A 7,071-nucleotide genomic window follows, 5' to 3' on the forward strand; every position below is an offset into this window, starting at 1 on the left:
CCTGTTTGCTGGGTTCATTATCTGAGAGATCTGCTCTGCATACAAACTGCAGTCCAGTGGCAGAAGTTATTTCCAGTTACCCGGAGGCAAGTTGGAGTCTGGTTCCTTATTGTTTTTTTATTGTACTTTACACCCCACTGTACATTGGGACGGGTGATAGCTAACAACCACGGAATAAATGAGGGCTTCATTTTATTCCTCAGTCGTCACCTACAGGGCTTTTTCCCAGTCCTGGCACCCTTGGCTGAAGTCTAATCAGCCTATTTGTTAATAAGGCACTGGCCGGGGCACCATAGTAGCTGCCCCTATGCCATTGACTATATGTATATAATGGGTAGTATTTAGAGTCCAGAAGAGGTGGTGTAACTTATGTGTGTACCAAAAGGGTTGGGCCGCAGGTGGAATAGAACCATGGAGCCACAGGGTACTTAGGAAGGGGATTTCGTATGTGGCTGCATTATCTATTGACGTGGGTGATGTTTTTCAGTTGGAATTACTGTGTAAGGCCATAGGAGAGGTAAAATTAGTTCCACCTACCATCACATGTGGTGGAACTCAGTTCCACCTCGTTCCCCCTCACTTTAACCACTGGTAGTATTTAATGCGGGCCTGCAAGGGGGTTTATACGGTGAGGATGGCTTTTCCTTGCTGAGAACAAGCCATCCTTGCCGTCAAACCCCCAATGTAAGGGAGAAATCCTCGCCATGAGAGGATGGTAAGGATCCCCTTAAATGGCGAGTCCGCTGCATTTTGTGGTGAGCCCCAGTGTTTTAATGGCCACACTCGCTGTTTCCACCTCGCCAAAAGGAACCAGCGAGGTGGAAATGGCAAGTGAAGGGGAGGGAGGAGTATACTTGACGGCGAGCTGTCGGAACTGCTTGCTGTCATAGCTCACCATCAGGGCCATTGAATACCCTTCTATAACATGTAAAATGTGTCAGAGACTGTCTATTAAAAATAACACCTTGCAATTTAATTGAAAATTCTAGATTAACTATAATATTGCCTGTGACTTTATTTACATGTTTGTAAGGGTCATAATGGTCCACTGAATTCCAGTTAATGATTGCCTAGGTGTAACAAAGAATACGCAAGCAAGCCAGATCAGAAGTGGCAGAATAATGTGTATCCTATTTGTCATTATGTTAGTAAGAGTTTCAAAGCCCTGGTACAGTAAATTGGCCTGGTGGCGCTTCAGGAGCATGGTGTTTGCCAGGTTTATAGAGGTCAATAAATCTGACTTCATTAAATCTATTTGAATATGAACAGAGGTGAAAATTTTATTGAAAGTTTGGTAAATTTTGGTGTGTATTCATCTTTTTGGATTTTAAACACCATAGGCTTGATTTAAAGTTGTAAGCTACTGCCACCAGAGATGCGATATGTGACTCAGAGGATGCGCGAAAATATGTTAATGTAACAGCAGCTGGGATTTGTATAGAGATGTCCCCCAGAGCTGAGTACATATTCACAGCATCGATAATCGATATGGGTCTGGAAAACAGAGAACTACTTACTCATACCTCCCAACTTTCTTGGGGACGGAGGAGGGACAGTGTGTTGCGCGCCGCAGGCGTGCCGATAATTTCGGGGGCATGGCCTATACTTGCGGCCCATTTTGACGCTATGAGGGCATGACCCAGATGCTCTGTGAGCCTCTAGCCATGCCCCTGGTTGCGGGAATAGATGCTGTGCGCATGCGCACAGCGTTTATTCCCCGCTGCTCAGCAGCCGACAGGGGGACTCCCAACAGCCCCCCTCGCCACGGGACACTGCCGGCCATGGGAGGGACGCGGGAATGTCCCCTAAAACCGGGACATTCCCGAGGTTTTCGGGACTGTTGGGAGGTAGGCTTACTGCAAGAGTCTTTAACCTGTGGCCTGCAGGCCAGGAGTGGCCTGCTGAGCTGTTCTTAGTGACCCCCTGCCGGCCATGCAATGATTATATATATATATATACATATATATATATATATGTACATTTAATAAATGAAGATGCGGCGACTGATTGCTCTAAGATAGTAAATACTATGTGTGCTGGTCCGCACTTTAGAAAATCAAATAAGTTATCTAATAACTAGTTGGTCTAAAACACGATAAAAAATATATAATAATAATATTTTTTTACTATGGATAAAAAATGTCAAGAGGTAAGTATAAAAACATATGCATTTATTTAAACAAAGTAGATAGTATGTCCCTTTAAAAATACAGACAATTTAAAAAATATATTCTAACCTAAAAAAATTATAAATAAGTATAAGGTGCAATAAGAGAGAAAAGGGTAGCTTAACTTGTATAGATGAGACAGGAGGGCTAGTAAGTCCCAACGCGTTTCGTCCTTCTGACTTCATCAAGGGGTGCAAGTAGACTGAGGCCAGACCTATATTTATACTAATATGTCTCCTGTTTCCAGAGTGACATCACTTCCTGTCAATCATTAATTACAAACTGGAAAACGGGGTGAAAGACAGTACATATATTGATCCCCTATGCCTTATATGGTGGGGCGCTATAGTAATACTAAAGCAAAACAAACAGATTCCTTATACATATAATAAGACTGCTTAAAAAGCTAAATTGGATGTGTGCGCGGTACTTCCGCCACACATCCGGTGTCCGGGTAGCGCTACTGCGCATGCGCCCGCGTCTAGTTCATAAGAATGCCAGGATTCCGAGTGAGGTACTCTTCTGCGCTACTGCACATGCGTCTGTGACGTCCGGGTTCTCTAGTTGTTAGAACGACGTCTTCAGACTGGGCACGACGTCTGCATTCTCTGTTAGGTTCATTGCACAGTTCTTACTGCGGCGGCCATTTTCATGTAGACTGCTGGTCCTTTCCTATGCTCAGGACTTGCGGTGGCCATTTTCTAATCGGTTTTTCTTATGGCAATATAGAATAGGATGAAAAGAGATACGTAAATAGACTTATAAAGACAAATTATATTGCTAGCATATATGATTCGTATGTTATAGTGACTGATCAGCGGGCATTGGGTCATTCCAAGGTATTAGCCATATTAAATGCAGGATAACCATATTAAGTGGACAATGAAAGATTTTTAAAGTGACAAGTGCACTAGGTATCCATATTATGTGGATGTTGAGCGTTTTAAAGGTGACAAGTGCACAAAGTGATACGTGCACAAAGTGAGTGGTGCTTAATGATTATTTAAATAATCGATTGGTGAGTGTACTAAGAGTGATGTGTTTATAAATAATTCAAGGGTAACGATTTAATTATATATTGACTTTATTTAGTGTATAGCAAATCGCTAAAAGACCTAAATAACATACAGTGTTAAGTCATAATTATCAATCTTGTGATTTGAAACCCTCCCTTGGGTACCACAATGTAATTTATATGTGACAACGACCAAAGTTCACCAGCATAGACTACAGCACTGAATTTTCCCGGGTGGTCTCCCATCCCGGTACTAGTCCAGCCCAACACTGCTTAGCTTCCAAGATCGGAGGAGATTGGGCGTATACCAGTAATGTGGTGTGACTGTAGCAGCGTGAACAGGTCAGATGCAAAGTCCTCCGAATCAGTGGCTCTTAAGGGAGGGTATTCTAAAGTGATAGTGCTTGGTGAGAATTGAATTAAAAGGGGGTGATGATGCGAGATGGCGGCGAATAAAAAGATAAAAAGATAGGACCTTATAAAAATGGGGCAATTTCATAGCTTTCATTAAAACCGTCTGGATGCATGGTTTTCAGTTCAAATATCCAGAACATTTCTCTTTGTGAAAGTTTATTGGCTAAGTCGCCTCCTCTGGGGCCTAGTCTCACGTGTTCGATTGCCTTGAAAGTAAGTCCTTCTGGGTTGGCGTCATGATGAGTCTGGAAATGTTTGTAAATCGCATGGGTATCCACTTTGTTCTTAATGTTCCTACTATGCTCTTGTATACGTAGTTTGAGAATCCGTTTTGTTTTGCCCACATATTTTAAGTGGCAAGGACATTCCAGCAGATAGATCACCGAGGTTGTGTTACAGTTTGTGAAATCTTTGATTTTGTATTCCTTACTGGTATCAGAGTTCGTGAAGCTTTTCCTGTTTGGGTGTACATGTTTACATATGTTGCATTTACCGCACTTGTATGTTCCTTTGCACTTAGGTCCTGATGGGTTCTGGTCATCTTTTGTGGTTAGAAGACTGGGTGCCAGAATGTCCTTCAAGTTTCTGGATTTCTTGAAGATCAATGCAGGGCGTGGGGGGAGAATCTCTTTAAGTATTGGATCCATTAAAAGGATATTCCAATGGTCGTTCAATGATTTTCTTATTTTTGGTTCATGTTGGCTGAAGGTGGTTATAAAGGCTGTAGAGTTGTTCTTCTCATTTGATGTTGTTTTATACTGTAGGAGTTCCTCTCTGTTTGTGTTTTGAATTCTTGATGTTGCTTGTTGTAGAATATTTTGGGGGTAGTCTTTTTCTTCGAACCTTTTCTTATATACTTCAAATTGTTTTGCACACTCATCCTCCTTACTGCAGTTCCTCTTTATCCTGTGGAACTGGGAGTAGGGAATATTTTCTTTCCACTTCCGTTGGTGGTTGCTTTTAAAATGTAAATAACTGTTGGTGTCCACTGTTTTGACAAAGTTGAGTGTGTTTACTGACTTGTTTTCCCCTTGTAGTATGAGGTCCAGGAATTCAATTTGATTTCTGTTAAAGTTTGATGTGAATTTTAGGTTCAACTGGTTACCTCCTATGTATTTCAAGAATTCTTCAAAGGTTTCTTCCCAAACGATTAAAATGTCATCTATATAACGTTTATAAAATTTGACATTATTTTTAAAAACGTGATTGGTAAAGATAAAACGTCTCTCCCAGCTTCCCATAAAAAGATTCGCAAAGCTCGGGGCAAACGTCGTCCCCATTGCGGTCCCGCATTTTTGTAAAAAGAACTGGTCTAAAAATTTAAAATAATTGTGACTTAAAATGAACTTCATTGCATCGCATATGAAGGTTTTGTGGTTAGGATCCAGTTCGGTATCTTCTTCAAGAAATTCTTTGCACGCGTTTATTCCCATCTCATGATCTATGCATGTATAAAGGGACTGGACATCGATGGTTGCCCAGTTAAAGGAATCGTCCCATTCAAAAATTTTTAAAAGGTTTAAAACTGTAGTGGTGTCCTTTAAAAATGCCGGCAATTCTCTTACATATTTACTCAGGAATATGTCCACATACTCAGAGAGTCCGGATGTAAGGGAGTCTATTCCTGCCACAATAGGGCGACCAGGTGGGTTATCTAGAGTCTTATGTATCTTGGGCAGGAAGTAGAAAATGGGAGTGATGGGGTTGGTCTTCATCAAGAACTGGTACTCTTCTTTCGTGATAGTGTTACTCCGAAGGCCCTGTAGGACTAAAGTGCGTAGTTCGTCGGTGAAAGTTTCCGTGGGGTCCTTCTTGAGTGCCGTATATGAAGATGTGTCCCCCAGGAGTCTGTTAGCTTCCTTCTCATAATTCTCACGGTCCATAATGACCAACCACCCCCCCTTATCAGCCGGTTTGAGGACTAATTCCTTGTTATCTTTAAGTGTTTTAAGTGCTTCCCTCTCCTTGTTGGATAAGTTCTTCTGTTGTATTGGTTGTATTTCATTTTCACATAAGTCCTTTTTAACGAGATCAAAGAAGATGTTGATGTGGTTACCCTTGGATTCGATTGGATAGTATTTTGAATTGGGTTTCAACCCTGATTTAGACCTATTTTCGTAGTTACTTATTGCCGCGTTTTCTTTTTTCGCAAAATGTCTCTTGAGTGTCAGTTTTCTGACAAATTTGTTCAGGTCTATGTAAGTCTCAAATTTGTTCATTCCGCCAGTTGGTGCGAAGTTAAGTCCCTTGCTTAGTAGTGATGCTTCTGCTGTTGTCAGGTCATGTTTTGAAAGGTTAAAGGAGGTTTGAAGGACATTCTGGCACCCAGTCTTCTAACCACAAAAGATGACCAGAACCCATCAGGACCTAAGTGCAAAGGAACATACAAGTGCGGTAAATGCAACATATGTAAACATGTACACCCAAACAGGAAAAGCTTCACGAACTCTGATACCAGTAAGGAATACAAAATCAAAGATTTCACAAACTGTAACACAACCTCGGTGATCTATCTGCTGGAATGTCCTTGCCACTTAAAATATGTGGGCAAAACAAAACGGATTCTCAAACTACGTATACAAGAGCATAGTAGGAACATTAAGAACAAAGTGGATACCCATACGATTTACAAACATTTCCAGACTCATCATGACGCCAACCCAGAAGGACTTACTTTCAAGGCAATCGAACACGTGAGACTAGGCCCCAGAGGAGGCGACTTAGCCAATAAACTTTCACAAAGAGAAATGTTCTGGATATTTGAACTGAAAACCATGCATCCAGACGGTTTTAATGAAAGCTATGAAATTGCCCCATTTTTATAAGGTCCTATCTTTTTATCTTTTTATTCGCCGCCATCTCGCATCATCACCCCCTTTTAATTCAATTCTCACCAAGCACTATCACTTTAGAATACCCTCCCTTAAGAGCCACTGATTCGGAGGACTTTGCATCTGACCTGTTCACGCTGCTACAGTCACACCACATTACTGGTATACGCCCAATCTCGTCCGATCTTGGAAGCTAAGCAGTGTTGGGCTGGACTAGTACCGGGATGGGAGACCACCCGGGAAAATTCAGTGCTGTAGTCTATGCTGGTGAACTTTGGTCGTTGTCACATATAAATTACATTGTGGTACCCAAGGGAGGGTTTCAAATCACAAGATTGATAATTATGACTTAACACTGTATGTTATTTAGGTCTTTTAGCGATTTGCTATACACTAAATAAAGTCAATATATAATTAAATCGTTACCCTTGAATTATTTATAAACACATCACTCTTAGTACACTCACCAATCGATTATTTAAATAATCATTAAGCACCACTCACTTTGTGCACGTATCACTTTGTGCACTTGTCACCTTTAAAACGCTCAACATCCACATAATATGGATACCTAGTGCACTTGTCACTTTAAAAATCTTTCATTGTCCACTTAATATGGTTATCCTGCATTTAATATGGCTAA

At 41.2% G+C, this 7,071-nt stretch overlaps 2 pseudogenes; one reads left to right on the forward strand and one right to left on the reverse strand.

The window, feature by feature from the left end:
• Window positions 1-3,392: 3,392 nt before the first annotated feature.
• LOC146066042 (5S ribosomal RNA) lies at window positions 3,393-3,515 on the reverse strand (annotated as a pseudogene).
• A 3,051-nt stretch (window positions 3,516-6,566) lies between these two features.
• LOC146066027 (5S ribosomal RNA) lies at window positions 6,567-6,689 on the forward strand (annotated as a pseudogene).
• The last annotated feature ends 382 nt before the right edge of the window (window positions 6,690-7,071 follow it).

This window comes from Crinia signifera, chromosome 3, assembly GCF_055691185.1.
Source record: "Crinia signifera chromosome 3, ASM5569118v1, whole genome shotgun sequence".
NCBI lineage: Eukaryota > Metazoa > Chordata > Amphibia > Anura > Myobatrachidae > Crinia > Crinia signifera.